The sequence below is a fragment of the Suricata suricatta genome, chromosome X (genome assembly GCF_006229205.1).
Source record: "Suricata suricatta isolate VVHF042 chromosome X, meerkat_22Aug2017_6uvM2_HiC, whole genome shotgun sequence".
Taxonomy (NCBI): domain Eukaryota; kingdom Metazoa; phylum Chordata; class Mammalia; order Carnivora; family Herpestidae; genus Suricata; species Suricata suricatta.
In genome coordinates, this window is record NC_043717.1 from 12,247,110 (window position 1) to 12,257,205 (window position 10,096).

The 10,096-nt window shown below is 40.8% G+C and overlaps 2 pseudogenes; one reads left to right on the plus strand and one right to left on the minus strand.

Annotated features, from left to right (window-relative positions):
• LOC115283330 overlaps positions 1-2,780 on the minus strand; it is a 25,695-nt pseudogene extending 22,915 nt beyond the window's left edge.
• A 5,473-nt stretch (positions 2,781-8,253) lies between these two features.
• LOC115284362 lies at positions 8,254-8,622 on the plus strand (annotated as a pseudogene).
• Positions 8,623-10,096: the final 1,474 nt, after the last annotated feature.

The window sequence follows — 10,096 nt, forward strand, 5'->3', positions numbered from 1 at the left end:
GGCTGGAGGAGGTGGGGCCTCTGCGCCCCTGCTGTTTCATTTCTTGGAACACCATAAACTTTTGACTTATCAGTTGCAGTTTCTGGAACACATCCTTCTACTTTGGACTGAAATAGAGACAATTAATAATAACTACATGGAGAAAACAGATACCACCTGTTAGCGAAATAGCCAAACATGTATGAGAGAGTCACTTTAAACTCCACCATCATAATTCTTTCAAAATGTGTGTTATGTAACCTTGTGGGTTTGGCCCTTAGAAGCCCGTCGTCTGCATTTACAATTCAGAGTGTGCTTTCAGTGATTGGGAGCTCCTCTGTGTCTTGGGGGTTACAATCCTTAAAATGTCAAATTAGTGCTTTGGTTGCTTTACATACTCTTCTTCATTGACAAATGTTTGGATAAATTATTTTATTTTATTTAAAAATTTTTTAATGTTTTATTTATTTTTGAGAGAGAGAGAGACAGCGTGAGCAGGGGAGGGTCAGAGAGAGAGGGAGACCCAGAATCCAAAGCAGGCTCCAGGCTCTGAGCTAGCTGTCAGCACAGAGCCCGATGTGGGGTTCCAACCCACAAACCTTGAGATCATGACCTGAGCCGAAGTCGGGTGCTTAACTGACTGAGCCACCCAGGTGCCCCATGGATAAACTATTTTAATGTAAAATTTTAGGACATATACAAATGGCCAACAGGTATATAAAAAGGTGCTCAGTATCACTAATCATCAGGGAAATGTGGATTAAAACCACAATGAGATATCACCTCACACCATACTTTCGCTGATCAAAGCATCTTATCACAAAGAATAAACCACTGTAAAAAACTCTATTTTCTGATGTCATTTTATCGCTTGACCTATAAGTAAAGACACCAAAGCAGACAGAGCAGAGATGCCTGCCTGGTCATTAGAAAGAAACTCGAGGCTTGCTCACTCTCTCTCGCCGACACCATCCATCCTTCAGGGAGCCCTGGACCTGCTGGAGCTGGACTGCGCAGCACTTAGTATTAATAAATAATAAATGGTACATCAGAGACCCTCCTATTCACTGTCTTTCTCCCCTACTTGACTTATGCCTCCATGGGGACATGAATCATTTCTGTTTTCTTCATATTCTGCAGGGCCCACTACAGTAGGGATACAGTACCTATTTGTTGAGGGAAAAAAATAAGTAACATGTCATAGTTTGACACTGAGAAATATATTTTTAAGAGTGGATTTAAGGTGTCCATCGATGGACGAATGGATAAAGAAAATGTGGCATACACACACACACACACACACACACACACACACACATAATGGATTGTTACTTGGCAATCAAAAAGAATGAAATCTTGCCATTTGCAACTACATGAATGGAACTAGAGGGTATTATGCTAAGCAAAATTGGTCAGAGAAAAACAAATATCATATGACCTCACTCATATGAGGAATTTAAGATACAAAAGAGATGAACATAAGGGAAGGGAAGAAAAAATAATATAAAAACCTTGAGCGGGGTGAAACATAAGAGACTCTTAAATAAAACAGGCAGAGGATTGTCGGAGGGATTTGGGAGGGGGATGGGCTAAATGAGTAAGGGGCACCATGGAATCTACTCCTGAAATCATTGTTGCACTATATGCTAACTAACTTAGATATAAATTAAAAAAAATAAATTAAAAAAAGAGTGGGTTTTAGGTATTAGAGTAAAGCAAGGGAGAAGAAAAAGACTTCATATTTTTCTGAAACTTTCAGAAGCATTATTCATGATCACTTGACTATAAGTGTATGGGTAGGGGTTTCATAAGCTTTCTAGTAGATTTTCAGTATTGGGCAGACACACTCAGAATAAAATGATAAATTACAAGGTCTTTATAGCAGTGCTTTTTCATCTGGGATTTATGGATAGATTCTGTGAGGGCCTGAAATTGAATACAAAATCTCGTGTCCAAGTAGGTATCCCACTCAGGGTGCCTTTTTGAGAAAGGTTACAAGTGGCAGAAGCTCAAGTAAGAGTCACTTAATTAACAAAGGGAATTTGATGCCAGGGCCTGGTTTGGCTCATGGAGTCCAAGGATGACCAGCTGAGCCACGGTCTAGAAGGGCACAACCTGAGAAGCTTAGGATCTGGGGTCACCGATTCTTGCCTGCGCAGAGATGCCTCATGCATCTGATTGGCAGAACCCAAAGGACATCTGAAACTCTAGTCTCAGGGCAATCTAGAAAGGAAGCCCCCTGAAATAATGTTGTAAGAGATCACAGGATTCTTTCTTTAAGCCGCTAGACTTGGCTTGCAAATCCTTTTCAACTTAGCACTGTGCCACCAACGGCGTGGATTGGATCGACAGGTCATCCACCTTGCACCTTATCACATTGCTCCCAGACTGATAGTGCATTGCTCTTATTTTTGTTGAGTAAAAAAATAAGCAAAAGTTAGAAATGGACAAAATGATGGCTGCATGTCCTTTCAATGTCATATTGGAACATGTTACAGCGTCATGTCCTATAGTGGATAACATAACTGTCCATCTCAGAAAGGCAAACCACAGAGTTGGCAACAAAAGCTGCTTAAGCTCAAACTGTTTTAACACCAGCGCATTCAAACCCATGGCCCGGCAACTCATGTGGTTTACAGATCAGGACACATGCTCAGCTCATTCCTTGCCCAGACCAGCTTTCGAACCATCTGAGCCCGGCCCCCGAATGTACATGCATATATGTATGTAGCGTCTCTAACTGCCTTCTTTAAGGTCATCCCTGAAACCTTGAGAACTTGGACCTCTTCCTTACTCGACATGTTTGATAAACCTATGTGGGTTTATACAGTGGGAGTTTGAGGAAGTCTGTATACACTACATATTGCTGTAGAAGAAATGAAGAGTGGGAGGAAAGGACAAAACAAGAACATCTCCAAATACAACTCGAAGCAAGTTTCTATTAGTACAGGCTTCTCGGAATTAGCAATGAACCAATAAGAGCATCCTTCATCCTTGATGTGAGAACTGGTCCCTGCTCGCGTCCGTGGTCAAATCACACTAGACCGGTGGAAACTGCCGGAGAAGGAGAAACTGGAAATGTGTTAAATCCCAAGCAGCCGCAGTCTCTCTCCCAACAAATCACCCCCTATCTACCAAAAAGCACTGGATGACTTTTTTGGTCCTGTCTTCAGTGTTTGACTATGTTGATCACTGCTTCCTTAAAATTCTTCTGTAGACTTCCTGGATACTGTGCTTTCCGGGTCTTCTTTCATCCTCTCTGGAAACCTCTGCTCAATTCTAGGTGGAAGCAAGCAAGATAATAAGAAAGGACCACTGAGTTAGTAGTTACGATGTCATCCATCGTTTTAGCAAAAGCAGTGTGCGGTGGGGGGCGGGGAGGAGGCAGAAGGCAGACTGAAGGGATAGAGGAGGGGGAGGAGCGACAGTGACCATGGGTCTCTATTTCAAAAACCTTGCCAATATGTTAACATTGGTTGTTTTTCTTTTCTCTTTTGTATTTTATATTTGTATTGTATTATATTTTGTATTTTGTTTGCCTTTTATATTTCAAATTTTCTACAGTTAATGGGTATTTAATTTATAATCACAAAAATCTATTTTTAAATTTCTCTAAAAACATGGTGAACAACCAATGAATCAATATAAACAAAATAAATTATATCAATATTCACACTGTATTGTATTACCAGTTGTTGCACATAATTTCACTTAGGTCAACAGTATAGAAAACTAAATATACTTCTCATTAAACAATATTCATTTTCAAAAAAACAGAAAAACAAAAAACAAAAACCAAAAACCTTGGAGGTGGTCATACTTTTGTTTGTTGGGAGCTTTCGCGCTTGCTTGCCTTTTGCTCTCTTGTCTAGTTTACTGACGCAGTTCTCCCAGCCTGAGGGCACATCCACCGTGGGCAGGAGCTGTTCCCAGAGTTATGGGTGCAGAGGTGACAAGGGGCCTCCCTGTCCCCCAGGAGCAGGTATCTGAGTGGAACACCCTAGCCAAACATAATGGGAATCACAGAAAATGACGAATGCCCTGGGAGCCCCCAGGTTATCAGGGGAGATCGGTTTTTAAAAATTCAAGAGGCTTCAACATATTTATGTAGGAAGAGAAAAGCTAGAGTTATGTTAGAGTGCTTTCGGGTTGCATTATAAAACGGAATCTTTCCACATTAAACCAGAGGCAGCCATTGTCTTGAAGATTTTAAGAGTCTCATGCTCTCCTGACTGAGCTAGCCTGGCAGCTACTTGAAGATTTTAAAGATCTTTTTACAGCTGGAAAGAGAAAGCCATTGTTTAGCTTTTAATCACCAAAATAGTCTCTGAAATCCATTTCAGAGGTTGTGGTTGAAGTTGCAGACAATCTATTCCCACGGTTTACTACCTCTATTAATAGACCTTTTCTATCCCAAAGTTTTCATCAATAGGACTTAACTATCCCAAGAAACTCTTTATCTTAGGAAGATAAAAGTGTTAAGTAACTTTAGTGTTGAGTTCAGAAAGTTTTGATTTAAAGGAATGTCAGACTCAACACCTCAATAGAAAGCATTGAAGACCTCATTGTTCTCTAAAACTTGATTGAAACCCTCACTTCATTGTGTCCATCAGACCTAAACTATTGTATCATCCTGTTAGACCTTTCCCTCCTGAAGCGAGTCACTGAGAGTGAAACCCACGGACACAAACGGAGATGGTAAATGGGTTTTATTTTAGTTTGGCCGAACACCCCCTCCCAAGTGTCGGCAAGTCCTCTGGAGAGAGTGCCGCCGAGCAGGAGCTTGGGATTTTTAGGGGCTTTGGCAAGATAGAATAAGCCATCATTTAGTTAACCAATCATAGTTTACAGCATTCAATAATGGCCAATCATATTTCGACACACAAACGTAAGATTTGACAGAGATCTATCAATTTTAGAGTTCTTTGTCTCAGGAGAAATTTGAAGTGATCAATCATAGGTCCGAAGGGGAGGCGGAGCAGGTGCACAGAAGCGAGAACTTTGCGGTTAAAGGGTGGGATCCAGCGACAGTATCTTAGGATCTAGCAACAGTATCTTAGAAAACAAGTTAACCTCTAAGTTATAATTTATGGGTTACATGTTAGGACTCCCAGCGCTCAATTTCCGAACCCTTGATGGTTCAAGCAGAAAAGGGTTGGAGAGTGAAAAAATGGTTGGTATTTTTTCATTAGGGTCAGCTTGACCCGAGTAGGGTCTTACAATGTTATTGCCTCTATGTGATCCTTACTCAATCCTAATCAAGTCCTTGGGTCAAAAGACCAGTTTTAATCCAGACCTGCCAAAAAACCTCATAAGTATATCCTTCTTTGGCCTTTGCCCTTCAGAGATGCTATAAGATTGCCCAGGTGGCGATCTCCCTTCTGCAATAAGCAGTAAGCTCAGTTTTGCCCAACAGTTTATTCTGATGGTATTTTGGGAGAGCTGGTACTGGACATAGCATAAAAACCAATGCTTTTGATTTGCATGAGCCATGGTTTTTGAGAAAATATAAGATTTTTGTAAATCAGAGTGTAGAACCTCAAAAGAGTTGGGAATAAGGTTTATGCATAAAGAGTGGAGTGACTTCTTTTTTTTTTTTAATGTTTATTTTTGAGAGCGAGAGCTCACAAGTGCGTGAGCCAGGGGGTGGCAGAGAGAGAAGGGGAGAGAGGGTCTGAGGCGGGCTCGTTGGTGTCAGCGCAGAGCCTCGCCCGGGGCTCGAACTTGATCATGACCTGAGTGGAAGCCAGATGCCTAACCGTCTGAGCCACCCAGGTGCCCCCATAAAGAGTGCTTTCTAAAGAGAAAGGAGGTAGAAACAGATGACCCTGTATGAGAATGGGATTAGGATCGCTCTGGTTTAGGGCATGGGTGGGCTGAAAGGCTTGCCGAAGGAGAAAAAGGAAGCAAGAAAGAGGCAGTGAGACTTTGAGGACCTAGAGATACACGTGGAGAAGAGGCCTGGAGCGTCATTGTTGGAGTCACTGAGCCTCATGGGCATTCTGCTTGTCTTGACTTCCTTGACCCTGCCCAGTGGTCAGGTTTGTGAATTGGAGCCCCACATACGGGTCTGTGCTGACAGCCTGGAGCCTGCTTAGGATTCTCTCTCTCTCTCTCTCTCTCTCTCTTTCTCTCTCAAAATAAATGAATACATTTTATTAAAAAAAGAACTAATATTCTTAGGGGAAGGAGCTAGCACAGTAAAAAAGTTAAAATTACGTGTGAGAATTATTTTACTCTTATCCTATCATAATATGGAGAATGCTTGTAGTTATTCAAATTATGGCTTCTCAGATATTTATTTCTCTTATCAAGAAAAATGACCCCTTTGTAGGAAAGTGGATGGACCTTGAGGGTGTCATGCTAAGCGAAATAAGTCAGGCAGAGAAGGACAGATACCATATGTTTGCACTCATAGGTCTAACAGGAAATTTTCAGAATGATCTAGCTTCAAGAAAAGCAAGCAGTCAGTAGTGCTTAAGAAAAATTGATACAGTATCTAATGGATAGTTGATACCTGTCACAACACAGCATTTTATATACTGTTAAGTGAAACTGCAATACATTCTAAGTTTATTTTGGGAGTGTTTGCTGTATAATTGGATTTAAGGAAATGTTTACAGGTGCAGTAGGCATGACTTTGAGTAGATAATGAAAGAAAATGCAAAATGCTTATTGATTCATGATGTGGTTTCATCTTAGCTTGGGCAAACCATGCAGTACTTAATACATAGTTGCAATTTACTATTGAAGCTTGAAAAGATGTGAGTTTTTTTGTGTGCAATCTTTCATTTATGCATGTCAGAGGGTTTTCTTTTTTTTCTTTAATATTTTTACATTGTAGTACTTGTTTTGCTTGTTGGTGGTGTTTGCTTATTTAATACATTCCGTCAAGGACAGAAATTACATGCTGTTTTTTTTTTCCCCTAGGAAGTGTGTCTTGGGTTTTTCCCTTATTATTTTCTTTACTTTTTTTCCCCTCTTCTTTTTTTGGTGGTGGGGGTGGTTATGTTTAAATGAAGTTGCTTTTACAACACCAAAGACTTAATCATCCATTTCCTACATAAAAGGTAGCTACTTTTTTGCATGGACCTCAAGTATACTGTAGTATAGAGGTGGAATTTAAGGAAAGGTATTAAGCAGGCTGTGTTGTAGCCTATGGGCAAGTAATATATTGTATCATGTAGCTTGAATGTATCATAGATAAGCTGCTATATAACGATTGCCACTTCAGATAGCTGTGAAATTAGGTGATGAACTAGTTGTTACATAACCTTCTAATTTCTGTATAAGTCTAATTACATGAAATAGAAGTTGGGGTTTTGATTTTTTACTTTGCTTTTCTGTTTGGATTGTCATTGTAACTACTGTATTGTAAATGATGGAAAATAATTGCATATGTTAAAAAAATAAATTGTGTTATATTCCAAAAAAAAAAAAAAAAGAAAAATGACCCAAAACATACAAACTAGGCCAAAAGATGACTGCATTTTCAATATCATATAGCAGCCCTCTCCAACCCACCTGCTCTGGGACTATGGGTCCTTGTTTGCCACGTTAATTTCTATTATCAGAGTTCATACTCTGTACACTTACATGGAAGCTTTAGGATTTTGTTCAATAGAGATGCCTGATAGAAATGACAACTCCGAAGGTCATTGTTTTGTTATCCTATAGATAATTAGCAGTTTTGTTGTTAAATAAACTGATTTCAGCATGTTTTTCCTGCTTGAGTATATACATTCAGTCTCTCAAATGATCTTTGAAGCAGCTTTTCTATGCCTCAGGTTTCTTCATTAGAAGTTAAGTAAATTTTTTACATACACTCATTCTTTCTTTTTTTAAGTTTTAATTTTCATTCCAGTTCATTAACAGACTGTGTAATATTACTTTCAGGTGTGTAGTATAGTGATTCAACAATTGTGTACATTACTCAGCACTCACCACAAGTGCCCTCCTTAACCCCCTCACCTATCCCCCCCCACCTCCCCTCTGGAAACCATCACTTTGGTATTTGTAGTTAAGAATGTTTCTTTCTTTTTTTTTTTTAATGTTTTATTTATTTTTGATACAGAGAGAGACAGAGCATGAGAGGGGGAGGAGCAGAGAGGGGAGACACAGAACCGGAAGCAAGCTCCAGGCTCTGAGCTAGCTGTCAGCACAGAGCCTGACTCAGGGCTCGAACCCACGAACGTGAGATCTGACCTGAGCCGAAATCGGAGGCTTAACTGACTGAGCCACCCAGGCGCCCCGAATGTTTCTTGACACAAACTCCTCAGGTATGCCTTCGGTGGTCTTTATCAACTAGGCCTTATCAGTCGTTATAAACACCTTTCCTGAACCTGAGGGGACTTGGAAACTGTGGATATATATATTTCAAAAAGGATGTCCCGCACTATGGAACCGCTGGCAAAGAAGATCTTTAAAGGAGTTTTAGTAGTTGAACTTGTGAGCGTTTTTGGAGCATATTTTTTGTTTAATAAGATGAACACAAGTCAAGATTTCAGGCAAACAATGAGCAAAAAATTTCCCTTCATCTTGGAAGTTTATTACAAATCCATTGAGTAGTCTGGAATGTATGGAGTTAGAGAGCAAGATCAAGAAAAATGGCTATATAGCAAAAATTAAGACCAGTCATCACGTTCAGCCTCCCATCTAAGCTGTTTGAGACCTTTGTGGGGAAGAAGAAAGATGAGCACACCACGTTGTAGACTCCTGGCCCCACAGAGCAGAACAGGAACTTCTGGTCTGCTAAGGCTCAGTCACTTCCCATCCACAGTGCAAATGCCCTCCTTTTGTTTGCTGCTTTCCTTCTGCATTTATTGTTAAGGATTACTGTTTAACGAATAAAAGACTAGGACAAGAAAGAAAAAAAAAAAGAATGTGTTTCTTGGTTTGCCTCTCTCTCTCTCATTCATTTTGTTTCTTAAATTACACACACACACACACACACACACACACACACACACATTCATTCTATATTTGGGAAGATCTGGGGTCTAGCTGTTCTTTTATTTTTTTTAATTTTTAATGTTTTTTAAAATTTATTTTTGAGAGACAGAGAGAGGCAGCATGAGCAGGGGAGGGTTGGAGAGAGAGGGAGACACAGAATCCAAAGCAGGCTCCAGACTCTGAGCCAGCTGTCAGCACAGAGCCTGACACGGGGCTTGAAACCACGAACCCGTGAGATCATGACCTGAGCTGAAGCCGGAAGTCAGACGCTTAACCAACTGAGCCGCCCAGGCGCCCCACTGGCTGTTCTTTTGGAAGAATTTTTGCTCACTCTAATTTGGCTCCACCCCATATCCCACCTTCAGAAGCCTTTTCATTCCAGTTCCTGAGGTTTTCTGAGGGGTTCTGCAACATGCATCAGCTGACTTGTTACTGGTTTCCCACCTTGCAGGCTCTTAGCCTGTTCTGCTTCATTATATCATATGCCACTTGGCCATCCACCTTGAAGCTTTCAAAGTTTTGTTGTCATGTCAACTATACTTCAGTAATAAATGTGTTTTAAAAAATCAACTGTACTTCAGGTCGCCTGGGTGGCTCAGTCAACTGAGCATCTGACTCTTGATTTCAGCTCAGGTCATGATCTCAGAGTTATGGGATTGAGCCCCAAGTCAGGCTCTGTGCTGAGTGTGGAGCCTGCTTAAGATTCTCTCTCTCCCCCCCCCCCCGCCCTTCTTTCCCGCTCCCACTCTCTCTCCAAAAACTAAAAAAATAAAATAAAATTTAAAATAAGATAAATATACTTCAACAATAAACCTTTAAAAATGTTTACTTATCTATTTCTGAAAGATAGAGAGGGAATGGGGGAGGGGCAGAGAGAGGAGGACAGAGGATCTGAAGCAGGCTCTGTACTGACTGCCGTGAGCCCGAAGTGGGCTCAAACTCACACATGGTGAAATCACAACCTGAGCTGAAGTCGTATGCGCAACCAACTGAGCCACCCAGTGGTTAAATGTCTTTAACGTTTATTTATTTTTGAGAGAGAGCAAGCAGGGGAAGGGCAGAGATAGAGGGGCACATGGAATCCGAAGCAGGCTCCAGGCTCTGAGCTGTCAGCACAGAGCCCAACATGGGCCTTAATCCCATGAACCGGGAGATCATGACCTGA